At 40.9% G+C, this 18,471-nt stretch overlaps 1 long non-coding RNA gene across 1 annotated transcript; it reads right to left on the bottom strand.

Moving 5' to 3' along the window:
* Nucleotides 1–5,462: 5,462 nt before the first annotated feature.
* Nucleotides 5,463–16,902, bottom strand: LOC120313408. The gene is made up of 2 exons (XR_005558144.1): nucleotides 10,686–16,902; nucleotides 5,463–5,893 (listed from the first exon to the last, which is right to left on the bottom strand). It is a non-coding gene; the product is annotated as an uncharacterized LOC120313408 (long non-coding RNA).
* Nucleotides 16,903–18,471: the final 1,569 nt, after the last annotated feature.

Raw genomic sequence — 18,471 nt, 5'->3', positions numbered from 1 at the left:
AAGTGTTTCTTATTGTTCTGTTTTTCATACAGATGCAGTCAGTGGGGATTATCAGCAATTTACTGAATTGTGTGAGATCATCAGAAACAGCTGTCTTATCTATTACTAATGGAACACATTTCATGAGTGATTATGAATTTATTCAGTGCTCTACTGAAAACTCCAATAAAGTCCAACATTGCATAAATAGAGGAGTATGTTAGGAAACAATAACCTGAATTTGAATCATCTGGGATAAACCATTTCTCAAGATTACAATTATGTATTGTCTGTGGAGAATAAGCAAAACAATGTACGTAAGCCTTTGGTATATTTGTCAGCTCAGTAAGTAATTAACTGAGAATCTGGACTCAAACATTATTATTTGTATGTAATCAGCTGAAGAATTAAGGATCAGTTTTTAAATATTATAGACTTCATGCGGCAGATGAAATACAGTTTTGTGACTGTGCATACTTTAATGAACTATAGTATAATTTTAAAAATAGAAAAGCATTATGATTTTAAAATTAATTTAAAAACAAATTAACTTTCACTGGACTTCAATGGAGCTAGCTGCTTAGTTTTACTTTAAAAATTAAATTCATTTTAACTCAGGTGTAATATCCTTTTGGGGCTAGTAGTCCTGTGACTCACATTTTTGCCTTGGTGAGTTTGGACTCTATTGTTAGGCGCAAAAAAACAGGTCCATACATGAAGGCTCAATTTACTGTAACTCATTTATTGCTAAAAGCCTATTCACAGAAATCTTCTCAACTATGGTCAGCACCTGGTTAATGAAACTAAACTGATTCCTCCTCTGACTCCTCCGCCATTCCTTCTCCTCCATCTACCACCACCGCTTTGGGGGGGGGGGCTGGTGGCCATATTTCCATTAAAAAAAACACTTGCCTGGAGCCATCTACCTTTCCCTTCCCCCCCCCCAGGAGTGTGAGGGCATTGTCAAAGTTCAGATGAAGTTAAGTTAATTGGACCTATTCATGCTTCTGTGGTTAGACAGCAATAACAAATCTTTTCTTTTTTTTACCCTTTATTTGAAAAAATCTTACTAGGTCTATTTTCATTTTTTTTTCTTCTTTTATCAAGCTGTCAAACTTTATTTACAGCAGCTTGTCTTTTTATATCCATCTGCTGTCATTTTTACTGCTCTCCAAGCTGACCTATTTGACTACTTTGATACAACACATATTTTTCTTAGTATTCAGCAGATTTAGAAAAGAATCAGCGTGTACAGAAATTAACAGTTCAACATATAAATTCCACTGATTTCAATATAAGGTATGTGCAGCTCTATTTACCTAAATCATGCTTAGTTGGAATAGTATACTTCTGATTAGTCTTAAAGTGTGTAGCTACAAAAATTCAAATTCAATTTTTTTAAATGCCATAGAATTCCTATTCTTATTATTTAGCATATGACTAGAACATGACAGAAGAGAAGTAAACATATATATGCAGTCCACATAATTATATATAAAACTTCTCTGGAAGTATGGCAGTGGCTTCATAACTGGATGTCCAATTCAGCTATCCAGGTGAATGCCTCTGGTATTGCATCATGCAGATCTTCTAGAGAACCAGAGAATGCACATTGTGGGCAATCTTATATAATACGCTTAATAGTTTGCATATGAGCACAACTGCAACAGGGGAATTTTTCCATTCCCATAGATACAGGACAGAGGTACTTCCTCCAATATCAAATTCTATTCAATTTCGACCAGATAAAGCAAGACAGATCAAAACCAGGTGGTTTAGTAGAGGGATAACTAATGTTCAAGCCACAAGAAAGTACTTTGGACCATTCCTCTCTCCAGGTATTCTCAAGATTACACAGGGTAGATGTTTAGTAAATAGCTATTTTCCATGCTGGCCTACAGGATTTCAATCTTGTGATGGGCTGTGCATTGTCCTGGTGAATAGGGAGGGCCTTGTTATTCAGCATCCTTGACTATAGCTGAATGAGAGCTTGTTGCCTTCTAATGTGGGGTGGTATGATATTGCTAAGTATTGGTAACCAGTGCACAGGAGTGAGATGCAAAGTGACAGAGATGATATGCATTGTCTGGTGGAGTCGAACAATGAACATTTGGGTGGGCACTGTTAAGCCACATGCACAATATTTAGCTGTGGAATAAACCAAAGCCAAGGCTGTTGTTTGTAGGGTATTAGAATCAACACTCCATGATGTTCTAGTCCAGGGGTAGGCAACTTGGCTCTTTTATGACTCGTAGACTTCAACTCCCAGAATTCCTGAGCCAGCATGTCATAAAAGAGCCAAGTTTGCTTAGCCCTGTTCTAGTCAGTCTCTACAATAAATTGGTGCAGCTTTTCAATTTTGCAGTTGATTGTTCCAAGTGTTGCCAAAAGGTTAGTGATCTGTCTACTGTTAACTCCAGGTACTTCCGAGAGTTATTACATTATAAAATAAACTATGGGAACTTCATTGAAGGCTGGTAATTTGTGTACCTATTGTTGAGGTGGAATATGGCTACTTCTGTTTTATTAGGTTTGGTTGGAAGCACCATTTTTTTGAAGTAGTCATCCAGCTTCTGGAGATCTTGAGAGAGGATGTCCTCTGCATCACGGAAATTGTTTCTTTGGACTGTGAGACTGATATCACCAGCATAAATAAATTTCCAAGAAACAGTTTCAGGATGTACAAGTTAAAAAGAGAAGGGGATAGCACTAATCCTTGTGGCATTGGGGAGTAATAGTCACCCATATTTGTAACATTCTTTAAGATCCATGTGCTCCCTCGCAGTGCTAAATGACCAGGTGCAGCCATATGGCCCTTTTGGGCCCCATGGCCATGACAAACAGAAGTGTATAAAATCAAATTCCTATCCTGTATGCTGATTACTATGTCATCTGGACAGTTATACATATAAATCAGAAATCTGATGCTATATCAATTGTCCTGCATTTATAAGAATTTCTGCAATGTGTGACGTTGCATGTTAAATAAATCTTTAAAAAGTTGTAAGATAATGCAATATAAACATTTTTGAAATTTTTTCATCATTGTCAACGATTTCTCTACTACTCACGCCTTTTGTATAAATATGTGGCAGAAAAGCCATCATTTAGAACAGAATAGAATAGAATAGAATAGAATAGAATAGAATAGAATAGAATAGAATAGAATAGAATAGAATAGAATAGAATAGAATAGAAGCTGGAAAAGACCTTGGAGGTCTTTTAGTTCAGCCCTTGCTCAAATAGGAGAACCTATACCTACCAGGGGTAAGGAACCTTGGCTCTTTTATGACTTGTGGACTTCAATACCCAGAATTCCTGAACCAGCCATGCTGTCAGAATCCAATTACACTTCATCTCCAGTTATCAATTATAGAAAACCCCATTTCTGCCCTCTCTGGATTCTGTCATACAAGAAAGGGAAGGGGGTGAACAAGGGGGCTTTATGGCCCTCACTTCCTTCGGTACAACTTCAAAAGGATTGAATGTGGATAGCAGCAAAAGGCCTTATCATAACAAAGGAGGCTATTTACCTTTCATGTAGTTTTCTCTGAAGTCTCCATCCAGAAAGGAAAAGGGGGTGGGATTGTGATGCCTGAAACTGTCACTGGAAGAGGGGGGTGATTGGGTGGGACTACTGGGGAACCCCTTAAAACCTCAAATGGGAGAGCTTGGACCCCAAGTCCTGTCTAGAACGCCTGCAACCATTTTCTCTTAATAAAGGATTCCTGTTGGAAGAATTATTCCAAGAGTTCTGTCTTCTTAAGATGCAAAGTGGGGTGGGTCCTTACACATGCTGACTAAGGAATTCTGGGAGTTGAAGTCCACAAGTCATAAAAGAACCAAGGTTCCCTACCCCTGACCTATACCATTTCAGACAAGTGACTGTCCAGTCTCTTCTTAAAAACCTCCAGTGATGGAGTGCTCACAATTTCTGAAAGCAAGCTGTTCCACAGGAATAAGTCTGTAGCCAATATACAGTGACAATTTCCAAGCATTTTGTGTGACAGTGACTAAATAACTCATTCAAGTTTCCAGATGAGATGCAATAAAAGGGAAGTATGGTTTTGGAACTAGGTATTTCATTAGCCTAATATATGGAGTTGATCTGGAGTTCCATTGCTGGATTTAATATTTTTTAACACCAATCATCACTACCCAGAATGACTCAAGAGTGTTCCCCACCATTTATTTATTTATGTATTTGTTTGTTTCTTTATACTTTATTATCCTTTCTTGGATTACCTGTTACCTCCTATCTGGTTCAATTCAAAGCAAAAGAAAAACTAATCTAGGGCATATTTATTTATAAGTAAACTCTATGTCACTCAGCATGCTCTGATCTAGATACATAAGTACAAAACTGGAATCTAAATCTGACAACTTTCCTTTTTTTCACTCCAGGGAAACCCTGCCTTAATTATGGGAATTATAGCCACAAGGAATAAAACACATTGACATTATGAGCATCATGATATCCTCACACAAGTGACCTGAATTGCATAATTTGCATAATTTGCATGTTTGCTCTCATAAAGTTATTTTCCTTTTGCCCTGCATATGCCCATGATGTAAATGTAACAAATGTCCTTTGGATGCTTTTGATCCCTACCCTTCTTGATGACAACAATACTAGCAAAAATGAATGGGAGTCCTGTCATGGTTACAGGTCAGTGGTGGCGAACCTATGGCACGGGTGCCAGAGGCGGCACTCAGAGCCCTCTCTGTGGGCATGTGCATCGTCGCCCCAGTCCTAGGCCTTCAGCTGGGTTTTATAAAACCTTTTCGCTTTAGGCCTCCGCTGCCATGTGCAAAAAAAAAAAAGGTTCAATCAGTCAATTTCAACTTCTCACGGGAAAAAAAAAGTTCTTGCAAAGTTGGAATTGATTCAACTTTTTAGTCCCACCCAGTCTGCTGTTATCCACTGCAGCCATGCCCATCCAATTGGCCACGCCCACCCAATGGGCCACACCCACCCAATGGGCCACACCCACCCGGCACTTAACGATGCATAAGTGGGTTTTGGGTTGCAGTCTGGGCACTCGGTCTCTAAAATGTTTGCCATCACTGTTATAGGTGCTTATTCAAATTCTTATTCAAAGACAAATTCTGATATTTTCACCAAATCAGGGTTAGAGAGCCCAGATTCAGTAATCTGTACCAGGCAACTGTACAGATAGATCATCAAACTCCATTTTATTTCTCTATATTTTTATATGTATCACAAACCCTATAATAATGCAGACTTAATATCATACAATATAAGATGTCCTCAATTCCATAATTCCTATTAATGGCTATATAATGAAATGCTAATTTAATCTGACTGATTGCAAAATCCAAATCTATTTGTATTGTTTCACGCTTTAATTTTACTTACCACTAGTTCCCTCTCACTGTACTTAAAGATATTATTTCAGCTGGAGGGAACATAAAGGAAGATTAATTACTGAATATTTGTTAAACTATTAATTATGTCAATATAAATGTTTTACATTTTATTTGAACCAGTGATGGAATACATAATCTAATTCAGTTCTCTCATAAAGTTAATTAGAGTTCACTTCAAACAGTGGTTTCCATCATTTTTACTGTTCTTATGAGAGAGTTCCTTGTCTATGGTGCCTCTTTCTTGATACAAATATGATGTGTCGGAAGACAAAGTTGGCTTTATGTGTGGCTGCAGACTAATTCTGTTACTCAGTCTCCCAGCACATTCTGGGAAATTCTGCCATCTTGAATTTGATTGTTGTTGAGACATTTCCCAGACTGGACATGGTGAGGAGGAAAAATTTAAACCCCTGGAAACATATATCTCTTGAAGACCTTCCTCTGGCAGATCCCGATCTGAGAGCACTTCTTTTTCTTTGGAGTTTTTCCATTTCATCCTTCGATTTTGAAACCAGATCTTGACCTGTGAGATAGAGACAAGTCTTTTAGATTGTTTAGGTAATTCTGTCTAAAAGAAACTTTTTATAATTATTAAATTAAGACATTTCCTTTCATTACCCTAGCCAAAATTGCCTAGCATAAAACACTCCAGCTTCCATCTAGCTTATTAGGAAAATCCAATAAGAGGTTCAAATAAGGAATGAATTTGTCAGAAAAAAATGGTCACACCAAGGATGGAAATAGATAGTCCTGTAGTCCCAAGTACACTTTATGCCAATTGGAAATTAGGGTAATACTAACGAATTTTAGAAGTTCAGTCTATGAGAACTTTTAATGTGAAACATACGAAAATCATATTTAAGATAGTAACCTTAAACTTGGGGGGATCAAAATGCTTTTGGTAGCATACAGGAGTCATATTCTCCCCCAAAATTGGCAGAGCAGGGCAAAAGGTATGATTCGTTTAATTATAAATGTAATTAATTATATTGATCATATTTAATGTAATGCTCCCCAAAATATAATTTTACCTTCCTTAAACTGCAGAAATTACAATTTGTTGGCAATTTTGGAAGGGTTCATTGGATTGCCACTATGTTTGTAAGGAACTGCACATAATTCTTAGTCTGCAAATTATGTGTCCTGGACTGAGGTCAGTGAGGAGCCATACCCCTTCTTTCATATGTGACCAAACTTCAGAAGTTGAAATACATTTGTATTACTTAAAGATCCTACTTACCCATCTGAGCTATTATTTAGAAATTGCTAACTTACTCAATTGGATCATCTGAGCATTTTTTCTAACCCAAGCTACTAATTTATATATTGCCTCTCAGCTACAGTGAGGTTTAGGTTAAACCATTAAGATGCTCTATTTTCCCCTGCATCTTCTATATACAATTTTTTTTTTTTGCAAGCAAATCTAAATGTGGCTTTTTCTTTTCTGATACATTATAAAGAAGTTCATTCCCATATTTGACAACTTTGTTCTCAAAATGTAGTTGAAAATTATCTGTCCTGGTTATTTTATACATATTGTTTTATTTGTTTTCTTGTTAAAAAAAACAAGTTTTAAATATTTTTCCCACAACCTTTCCCAACCTGGGCATCCCTCCAAATCTGTGGAATTCCAATATCAACATTCTCCAACCACGGAGCTTCCTGTGACGGCGGCGCCGATGGCGGCTGTTTTCAGCCGTCCGCCCTGGAATGTGTCAAAGCCAGCTGAGACAGCAAGCAACAGCCGTCTCGCGGCTTGGAATCTCTCTCCCTGGGCGAAGGGGAGGAGATGAGTTTCCCTCGAATAGTGGCAGGGCTCCCTGAGAGACCCCAACGTTTTTTTTTCTTTGGTGGTCGGAGGGTGAGAGCTCCCACGGAGTCTAAGGTGTTCTCCACATTCCAGGATGCCTTCGCTCTAATTTTTTGGGGGGGCAAAGCTAGACGCTGCTTACACATCTGCTTTCAAAATGAACTTGTGAATAAAATTTAAAGCAGACAGAGCTGACCAGGGAGATTATATCTGTGATTATTTTGAGACTTTAACTCTGGAAAAGATTTCATCTTCTCTCTTTTCTTATTTGAGAGGGGTGAAAAATGGCACTGAGATGTTGTTTTTAAGAGTGAAAGGACCGGAACTTTAATTTGAAACAATGTAACAGCTTTCTTTTTTCTTCTTTTTTTATTTACACAGGGGGCTTTTGTCTTTTTTCCCCTCCTTTTGTCTTCTTTTCTCTCTCTCTTTGTTAAAGGTTTTATAAGATTTTAAGAGGTTTTTTTTTTTTTTAAGACGGCTTCAAAGTATTTTGGAGCTTTTGTTTCTAAAGCCTCAATCTCCTCTTCGGTAATGCAGACAGCTCAGCAAGTTGAGTCTAAATTTCCACCATTTTTCTCAGCTTTACCAGCAGTTTTACCTAAAGACTTACAGGACGCTTTGGAAGATAGTGTACGACGGATTGAAAAAGAGATAAGTGAAATTATTGAAAATAAATTTAGGAAATTGAGAGAAGATATAGCGTCTGTGCTTCAGAAGTTTGCTGATCACATAGATCGTTTGGATCAGCGTATTGATGTTGCTGTAGAAAATTCTGAAAAATTGGAAGATAAAATAGAAAATAAGGTGGAAATAATTCAGGATGAAATTACTATGTTACAATACAGAAGTATGGAATTTGCTTTAAGAATAAGGGGAATGCAGGAAAATAATCAAGAAGATTTGAGACAAGTGGTTGCAAAGGATATAGCTCTTATTTTGGAATCCGAGCCTGAAGAAATATTGAGAGAGACAGAAAAAGTTTTTAGGGTTAACTCAAGGGTTGCAAGACAGAGGAATCTGCCACGAGATGTGGTTATTTATTTTTTTAGTAGATCACTTCGTAATAAAATTTTACAAGCCTTTTACAAGCAGAGATTTCAAATTGCAGCCCAGGATGTTATACTTCTGAAAGAACTACCTTCAAGAATTCTCAAAGTAAGAAAGCATTTTGCTTTTTTGGCTGATGAGCTTAAGAGGCGACAGATTCGTTTCAGATGGGAGATACTGGCTGGAATAGTGGTGAATTATGCGGGGACACGCTATAGACTTGATACAATTTTAAAAGCGAAAGATTTTTATACTTCTGTTTTGAAGGCGGGCTCTTTATTGCCTACAGCTGAGATATTAGAAGAAAAGTTGGAAGAGCAATTGATAGAAGATATGCAGGTTAAATCTTTGCAACAATCTCTCTTGACAGAAGATTCATTAATGAAATTGAGTACTTGTGGAGCTTTTAGAAGTAAAATAAAGGTGGAAGAAAAGCTGGAAGAGCAGCTGATTGAAGAAAATATGCAGGTTGAACCTTTGCAGCAGTCCTCCTTAACAGAAGATTCATCGAAGAAATTGGGCATGACTCGCGCAGCTTTTAGAACTGAGGTATTAGAAGAAAAGTTGGAAGAGCAACTGATAGAAGATTTGCAGGTTAAACCTTTGCAACAATCTTTTTTGATAGAAGATTCATTAATGAAATTGAGTACTTGTGGAGCTTTTAGAAGTAAGACAAAGGTGGAAGAAAAGCCAGAAGAGCAGCTGATTGAAGAAAATATGCAGGTTGTACCTTTGCAGCAGTCCTCTTCAACAGAAGATTTATCAAAGAAATTGGGCGTGACTCGTGCAGTTTTTAGAAGTAAAATAATGGAACAGCAGAAGGTTCTTCGTCATCTTCTAAGCAATAGATAATAGAAGGAGAAGTTGGAATATCAGCCGGCTAGTTATAAGGAGTTTTGTTAAATCTTTGTTATTTAGGGGAAAGTTTAAATTTATGATCTTTGCCTGGGAGAAGATTTGATAGGCTTTAATCTAGGGATTTAATATCTGAGAGTATTTACTATAACTTTTAATAAATGTATAAAGTTAAATTTTTGTTCTTTAGGGGAGAGTTTAAAAGCTTAAAATTATGATTTCTGCTCGAGAGAATAGTTGATAGGTTTTAATTTGGTGATTTAATATTTGAGAGTACTTATGATATATTATGATATATTAAAAGTGGATAAGAATGTTGTAAGGTTTTGATTTGGGAGAAAAGGTTATCACAAAATTTATTTGGGTTTGGGGGGGAAAGAGTTAAGAGCTAAGTTTATATTGTTCAAAAGAAATACACATCTCGGTGTGGAGAAGGTGGATAAATTATATGAAGAATAAATGTGGGATTTAATGGGTAAATTACGATTAGAGTAGATATGATTAAAAGTATTGTTTGGATTATGAATAATTTTCGTTTTACTTATTGTGATTTAGTTTGTATTAGTTAAAGTTAAAATAAATATGGGATTTAATGGGTAAACTTTGATTAGAGTAGAGATGATTAAAAGTATTGTTTTGATTATGAACAATTTTTGTTTTAAATTTGGCATTATTTGATTTCGATAATTGATTTTCTTTAACTTGTTTAAATTTGTTTTGTATTTGAGTTAAAGTAACTTATTGATTTTGTTATTTGTATAGTTGGATAGGTTTAGTTAGATTTAGTTTGCATTAGTTAAAGTTAAGTAGATTTTGTTTGATATGCTTGAAAAAAATGGGTAAACTTTGATTAGAGTAGATATGATTAAAAGTATTGTCTTGATTATGAACAATTTTTGTTTTAAATTTGGCATTATTTGATTTTGATAGTTGATTTTCTTTAATTTGTTTAAATTTGTTTTGTATTTGAGTTAAAGTAACTTATTGATTTTGTTATTTGTATAGTTGGATAGGTTTAGTTAGATTTAGTTTGCATTAGTTAAAGTTAAGTAGATTTTGTTTAATATGTTTGAAAACCCTGTGCCAAGCTCTGGGAAGTGGGGGGGAGGGGAGGTTGGGGTGGGTGGGTTTTTGGGATTGGGAGGGAGGGGGGTCGGGGTGGGGGGGTAGGTAGGTTAGATGATAGGATCAAAGTAAAATAATAAGGGATAACTTATGAGAGAGATGTTGCTTGGGCATTTCCCCGGTACTGTATCCGAAGAGGGATGAGAGAGGAGGAGAAAGGTTTGGGAGGAAGTAGGATGGTGAGAGGAGAGGGGGAAGAGAGAGAGAGGTGAGGGGAGGGAGAAGGAGGAGGGAAGTAAGGGAGAGTATAAGAGAGGGCGGATGCAGTTTCGGGGGGGGTGGGCAAGTGACATCTAGTGTATCTTGTCAAATGTGAAATTTCTTCTTTTTTGTTTATGTAATTGATAATTGAAAAATAAAAACTTTTTGGGAAAAAAAAACATTCTCCAACCACAACAGCCATTTGAAGAGTTGAAGTCCACACCTTTGAGAAGCACTATCTGGGGGAAAGTCACTATACCAAATCTATCTTTACCTGTGACTCCTTCAGACACAGATTGATGGCCAGTTTTTTTCTGTCTGTTTTGCTGATATATTTCTGTTTCTGAAACATTTTCTCCAAAGATTTTCATTGCTCTTCTGAAAAGACAGCCCTTCTTAAGATACCTCTCTGGGATCTAGGGTCATGGCTTAGAAGAGGCAGAGCACTTTCCTGTCCTAAAATATAAGAAATATTGTAACAGATTATCTCAGCAATTGTTATTGTTGTTGCATCTTATAGCCACTACTAAGTTCTTATAGGAGATGACCAGGCTGATCCGAAGGTTGGAATCAAATGTATTATCAGTTTAGAGTTTCTACACACCCACAAGAGTCCTAAGTCTGGGCTTCCATGAATTCCATTGACTCTTATCTAGCACCAATTTGCCTTGCCTAGATCAGATTCTTATTTAGCATGAAATAAACTTGTAGTACTTTTGAATTCTAACCCAGCTCCTGGTTTATTGCACCTGTCAGTTCCATTGAATTTACCCCAAGGAATACAATAGCATTCCCCAAATCTAGTGTTTTCCATACAGTTTGATAATACAATAGGCAAACTGTCTGAAAGTATATATTTTCATATTATTATAACTTATTATTACAATGTATATATTATTATTAGAAAAATAAACTTTTCTCATGGTAGCCTGCAGATTTTGAGTATTCCAGGCTCAGAATAACTAAAGAGCAACAGGAAGACAAAGGTTATTACTGTCAGGACCCGCTTCAATGCCTCATCCCAAGAAAGCAGAACTCATCGAAGCAGCTCTTCCAAAAGGAACTTTTATTAGGAGAAGCTGATAGCAGGCATACTAGACAGGATCTGAGGGTTTCCCATGCAAATCAATAGGTTAAAGTGTCCCCAAGCAAACCCCACCCCATAGTTCATACAGACGATTCAAACCAGCCAATCCCCAGGTGTTAAGTCCATCGTGGGAAAGGGGAGGTAACATCGGGCCGGCTCTGGTCGTAGCAGCAATGTTTAGACGACTCTTCGCACCTTCTCTTGAGGGTAGCTGACAGTTTAGGGAGAAGAAAGTACAGAAAGAAATGGTGCAGGAAAACGAAGTGTTACACTGTAGCAATAGAGAAAGAATGCAGGAAAGCAAAGTGTTACATTGTAGAGATAGAGGAAGCTAAGTCAATAAACCCGCGATCTTTCCCCCCTCCCCTCTAGGAGTATGGCAGAACCCAGGGAGAGAAGAGAATGTAATTTGGGTCAGAGAAGAAGAGCAAGGGAAGTATGAAATATGAGAGGAGAGCAAGGGAAGTAAGAAATCAGATAGATATGAGTTCTCACATCCTGCCCCCCTTAAAAATATGAGAGATCAATCTGTTGAGAGACAAAACAAATAGTGAGAGGTTAGTCTGGTTTGTTCAGGTAGTCTGTGTGAAACTTTCTTAATAGTTTAGGGGCTCTAACGTGACATTTGTGCACCCATTCATTTTGGGAAGAGGGAAGGTGTTTCCATGCTACTAGGCATTGAGTCGCTCCGTGGAATTTTCGGGAGTCAAGGATTTCTTTTATTTCAAAATGTTGCTCCCCGTCAACCATAATGGGAGGAGGGGGTGGGACGATGGCTGGTCGTAACGGTGATCGCTGCTCTCATTTTAGGAGGCTGCAATGGAAGATAGGGTGAATCTGCCTGAGGGTTTGGGGTAATTCTAACTCTACTGTTATGGGTTCATGATTCTTTTGATGGGGAACAGTCCCACGTATTTTGGTCCTAGTTTCTTGGATGGCTGCAGGGATTTTAGGTATTTTGTGGATAGGTAAACCATTTCCCCTACAAGGAATGCTTTTGGTTCAACTCTTTTCTTATCTGCCTGTGCTTTATAGGCCTGTCTAGCTTCATCTAGCACTTTTCTAATTACTGGCCAGGTATTTTTTAATTGTTCAATCCACTCCTTCAAGGAGGGAATGGCCGGTTCGATGGCACTTAGTTCCGGCATGGAGTTGAAACTTTGCTACTTGGAATGGGGTGTAGCCCATGCTGGAATGTACTGTGTTGTTGTATGCCACTTCTGCAAAAGGGAGTAGATCGGTCCAATTCATCTGTTGGAAATTAATAAAGCATCTTAGATATTGCTCAAGTACTGAGTTCGAATGTTCTGTCCCCCCCATTCATCTGAGGATGATGACTAGATGACAGCCCCTGGGTGATCCCCAGAAGGGATAGGAACTCTTTCCAAAAGTCTGATGGGAATTGCACCCCCTGTCCGATATTATGTCTTGGGGTGCCCCATGCAGTCTATATATGTGCTGGACAAACAATTTTGCTAAGGCTTTAGTGGTGGGGATTTTTGGACAGGGGATGAAATGTACTTGTTTTGAGAATAAGTCCATGACCACCCAGATTGCTGTGTTTCCATTACTTTCTGGTAGCTCTACTATGAAGTCCATAGAGATTTTCTTCCAGGGGGCTGAGGGATTTGCCATTGGTTGTAGCAGTCCGGGGGCTTTCCCTTGCAGTCTCTTAGCAGCTGCACAGGTTGGACAGCTGGCCACATAGCTCTCAATGTCCTTTTTCATAGATGGCCACCAGAACTGTCTTTTTACTAGATGCAGCATTTTCACGAATCCAAAGTGACCTGCTGGTTTTATGTCATGGTAGAGTTGCATAAATGTAATCCTTTGGGTCTTCAGGATGCACAGTTTCTCCCCCAGCCATGGCAAGCCGTCAGTGATAGTGCACAAATTTTTGTGGCTCTGGAACCATTCATCGGTTTCTGGAGCCTTCCTTAATTCGATCCCTGCTTGGCTGGCTATTGGCTGCTTTAGTTTTGTTTGAACTCTTGTGGTTACTTGTGCTGCCAGCTGCGCTTCTGGCATGAGTGGTTTGGAGATGGTTGGCTGGGAGCTATTGTACTGGGGCATGCAGGATATGGCATCTGCCAGGAAATTCCTCCCCCGTTAAAAGTTTGACCGTGAACGTAAACTGGTGGAAGTGTTGTGACCACTGGGCTTGTTTGGGGGTGAGCTTTCTGGGCATTTTTAGGGCCTCCAAGTTCTTATGATCCATCAAGACCTGGAATGGGATTCTATTCTCTTCCAGGAAGTGACGCCAGGTGAGGAGTGCCCATCTCACAGCGTACACCTCTTTTTCCCACACTGGCCAATGTTGCCCCATGTCAGAGAGTTTTCTGGATGTGTAGGCACAGTTTGCAAGTGCCCCTTGTTGTTTTCCTGTAGTAATACTGTTCCTACTGCTACGTCACTTGCATCGGCTTAGATTATGAACGGCTCATCTGGGTCAGAGTGTTTTAAGACCAGTTCAGCCGAAAAAAGCCTTTTTAGTCTCTCGAGTGCAGCTTGACATTCCATAATCCAGGTTAGTGGCTGACTAGGTTTTACAAAGCCTCCCTCTTTTGTCTTTAATAAGTTCATGATAGGCAGGGCTATTTGGGCGAAGGAAGGAATGAACTGGCCGTAGAAGTTAGCGAACCCCATGAAGCTTTGTAGCTGCTTTCTTGTGCAGGGTGGCGCCCACTCTAGCAATGCCTGAACCTTTTTGGGGTCCATCTCTATGCCTTCGGTTGATATACAGTAGCCCAGGTAGTCAATTTTCTGTTTGTGAAACTCACACTTTGACAGCTTTGTGTAGAGGTTGGCGGCTCTCCGTTTTTTCAAAACTGCTGCGACTAATTTTATACGCTCCTCCTTAGTCTCCGTAAATATAAGGATATCATCCAGGTAGACGAGGACCCCCTTGTACAGGTGCTCCCTCAGTACATCATTGATCAGCTGCATGAAGACCACAGGGGCTCCCTGCAGCCCAAACAGCGAGACCTTAAATTGGTAGCATCCCATAGGGCAGTTGAACACGTCTTTCACTCATCCCCCTCTTTAATCCTAACGCGATATTAGGCTTCCCTTAGGTCCAGTTTCATGAAGATTTTACCCTTCAATAGATGGGATAGCATGTCTTTCATGAGGGGGAGAGGGTACATGGCATTCAAGGCGCAATAATCCATGCACGTGCGCAACGTGCCGTCTTTCTTTTCCTTGAACAGGACTGGGGCCGCTACCTTTTTTGGGGAAGCTGGCTCAATGAAGCCCCTTTCCAAGTTCTTATCTACAATTTTTTTCATTTCTTGTAGCTCCCCGGGGCTCATGGAGTACAATCTAGGCTTTGGGAGCTTTGCTCCTGGTTTAATTTCTATAGTACAGCCTGTGCGACGGTGAGGGGGTAGCTCGTCCTCGCTAAAGACTTCGGCAAGGTCCTTGTACTCCTCGGGTATTTCGGGCAATGTTTTTCCTCTCCCACTGCTGGAGGGGAACTCTCGGGAACTTCCTGGGGTGGTGATCCTGTTCAATCCTCTTTTGGTAACCTGAGTTCCACTGTCCTCCAGTCCACTCGGGGGTTCCATTTCGTTAGTCATGCCAACTCCAGTATTATTGGACACTCCATGCCTGGGGTCACCATGAACATTATAGTCTCCTCGTGGTACCCCAGGATGAGGTGGATCAGTAGTGTGGCTAGAGTGGCTGGCATTCCCCCTGCTATGGACCCATCTAATTGACTGAAGGATATCGGTTTCTTCAGCCTCCTCACAGGAATGACCAGGGTCCCCACCAGCATTGGGCTAATAAGGCAATGCGTGTAGCCAGAGTCTAGTAGAGCTCTAACCTTTACAGTTTCAGGCATGGAGGGGCTAGGATAGTCACTGTCTGGGTGAGGGGCGCAATGGGTCCACTTACCAGGGGCTCATCCTTGGAGTTGTCGTCCGATGAGTTGGATGCTTCTGCGGTGTAGACTGGGGTTCCCTTCCCCCGTTGGGTGGAGGGGGGGAACTCGGCCTCGGTGCCCTTCATGGCCGGTTCTTGCAGCTTGGCGGGCGACTTCTCTGACTTCCTGGCTAGTGTTCAGTCAGCCTTCTCCTGAGGGTTCCTTGAACAGCATTCGGCAATGTGGTGCCCCTCTTTCCCGAACTTGAAGCAGCCAGTGGTCTTCTTGGCTGTGGGTTTGCGGGCTTGCGTGACAGCCCAGGGGGTGATTGATTCCATGGTTTCCCTCTGCAATGTCTCTTAAGCAGGTCAATCTCGGCTTCCTCTGCCAGGACATACCAATCGTGCAATCGGTATGGGTCTACCTGGGGAAGGCAGGCATCATAGAGATTGTAATTCAGCCCATCCTTGAAATGGCTAAGCAGGATGACTTCCGGCCAATTCAGCTTGCTAGCAATGGCCTGGAATTCCTGGGTGTACTCGGCCACTTGACGTCTGCCTTGCTTCACCATCTTAATCTTGTCGCGGGCCTTCCGGTCTGCCAACAGGTCCTTGGATCATCATGTAAGGGAGAACATGAACTGGTTGAAGTTCTGGAGCTCTGGGGTGTTGGAGTCATGCAGATCTACCACCCAATCAGCTGCCACACCGTCCAGGGCCACCTGCACAATGTGGATCCGAGCCTTCTCAATCAGGATGTCTCGGCCGTATTCTTCCATGCAGTTGAGGACTTGGGTAAGGAAGAACCCCAGGCACCATGGCTCTCCTTGAAACTTCACGTCCAGCGGTGGGAACTTCTGGATGGATCGATGCCTACGTCATCTATGGTGTCGTCCATCCCGATCAGCAGCCGTCGCATGGTGGGGGGTGAGGGCTGCAGCCACAATGGCTATGGTCTCGGTTGCTCCACCTAATGTTCCTGGGACCTCGGCTTCAGACTCCCCCTCTTTTGCTACAGCCCAAGGTAATGGTACGGCTGGGGGGCTCAGGCTTTTCATCTCTGAGGGAGGCAAGAGTTGATTTCATCAGGTCGATCGCCTTCTCCAGGATCCAGCTCGATTGCTCCCTACGATCGTCCTCATCCCCGCTAGGGTGCAGGGATCTCTCCATCTGTTGCTTCCATCCCAGTTGGTGGCTGCCTCGCCTCAATGTCACCTTTCTCGATTTCTTTTCCCACTCATCCTTTTTTCCTATGCCCATGGACCAGCGGGGCTTATGGCTGTGCATCTCCACCACCTCTTCCTCCAAGGTGTAGGATGTCTCGGAGCTGGACAGCTGACAGGGTTCCGACCGGAGGGAGGGCTCCCCCTTTGCCGTGGCTTCTTCCTTCTCCGCACAGGTGTCTAACATGGTAGACTTTGCAGAGTCCCCGGGCAAGATCCATCCTTCTGGGTTGACTACTATTGCAGATCCTGTCTAATGTCAGGACCTGCTTCAATGCCTCATCCCAAGAAAGCAGAACTTGTGGAAGCAGCTCTTCCAAAAGGAACTTTTATTAGGAGAAGCTGATAGCAGGCATACTAGATAGGATCTGAGGGTTTCCCACGCAGATCGATAGGTTAAAGTGTCCCCAAGCAAACCCCACCCCATAGTTCATCCAGACGGTTCAAACCAACCAATCCCCAGGTGTTAAGTCCATCATGGGAAAGGGGAGATAACATCTGGTCATGGCAGTGATGTTTAGACGCACCTTCTCTTGAAAGCGGAGAGATAAGCCAGTTGCTGGAGGTTGCATTCCTTTCTTCTTCCCCCTTTGCTAGCTGACAGTTTAGGGAGAAGAAAGTAACAAAAGAAATAGTGCAGGAAAGCGAAGTGTTACATTGTAGCGATAGAGGAAGCTAAGGCAATAAACTAGCGATCCTTCCCCCCTCCCCTCTAGGAGCATGGCAGAACCCAGGGAGAGAAGAGAATGGAATTTGGGTCAGAGAAGAAGAGCAAGGGAAGTATGAAATATGAGAGAAGAGCAAGGGAAGTATGAAATCAGATAGATATGGGTTCTGACAATTACCCAGAATTGTTTTTTTCCTCTACTTGTATTCATGTATTTATTATGTTTCTAAAATGTATTGATTACATAATGACTCTGAACAACATGCAATATTAAAAACCATCAAAAGCATTATAACCAATACAAAAGAGAGAACAATGACATCATAGCCCAGAGCTTCAGGAAAGAACAAGATCACAAGATCAAGGCAGGGGTCATTTGAATCTGTGGTTTGTTGTGCCAGAGGCCAAAGGCCACAATAGAGAAGGCTCATTTCCTGTGTCCCATTGGGTGATGCTGTTTAATTGTTGAATCTGACGTATACCAATTGTATTTGATTGCACAGGACAGGCAGAAACAAACGGTCCCTCAAATAACCAAGCCCTGTGCTATACAAGCCTTTATAGGTAATAATCAGAACCTTGAATTGAACACAGAAGTCTTTTAGTAATCAGTACAGCTCAGGAAGCAGCTGCTGACACAGAGGAATACAAGTCCAGGAGGACACCAAAGTTACATACCAATCTGAAAGAGGTGGCATAACACCATTAAGGACTAAAGATGGAGAATCCCTGGATTTAGGTAAGCCACTCAATCTTGGTAGGGACTAGGACAAAAATCTTGATAGTACTACTTGATCAGTTCAGATATACAACTGCTATTTTTATCATGTTCATGATACTTTACCCCAAACTAATGGATTACCATATCCACTAACTTCCTGTAGATGTTAAACAGGAGGAATGAGAGTTTCAAGCCCTGCTGCACCCCGAATTTATTTATTTATTTATTTAATTTTATTTATATGCCGCCCAATCCCAAAGGATTCAGGGCGGTGTACAAAATTAAAACAATCATCAACAATAAAACAATAAAACAATACAATCATACAGCATGTCCGATCATATCCCAGCTCCCCTCAGGGACATCAGCCCCAGGCCTGCCGGAACAGGAGAGTTTTAACGGCTTTCTTAAAGGCCGGCAGGGTGGGAGTAGTTTGAACCTCGGGGGGAAGTTGATTCCACCAGGTCGGAGCCACCACAGAAAAGGCCCTTCCTCGAG

This window comes from Crotalus tigris, unplaced genomic scaffold, assembly GCF_016545835.1.
Source record: "Crotalus tigris isolate CLP2741 ecotype Arizona unplaced genomic scaffold, ASM1654583v1 scf7180000018670.1062102, whole genome shotgun sequence".
Taxonomy (NCBI): domain Eukaryota; kingdom Metazoa; phylum Chordata; class Lepidosauria; order Squamata; family Viperidae; genus Crotalus; species Crotalus tigris.
The sequence above is the reverse complement of the archived record's forward strand: the minus strand, read 5'-3'. Positions and strand labels throughout refer to the sequence as shown.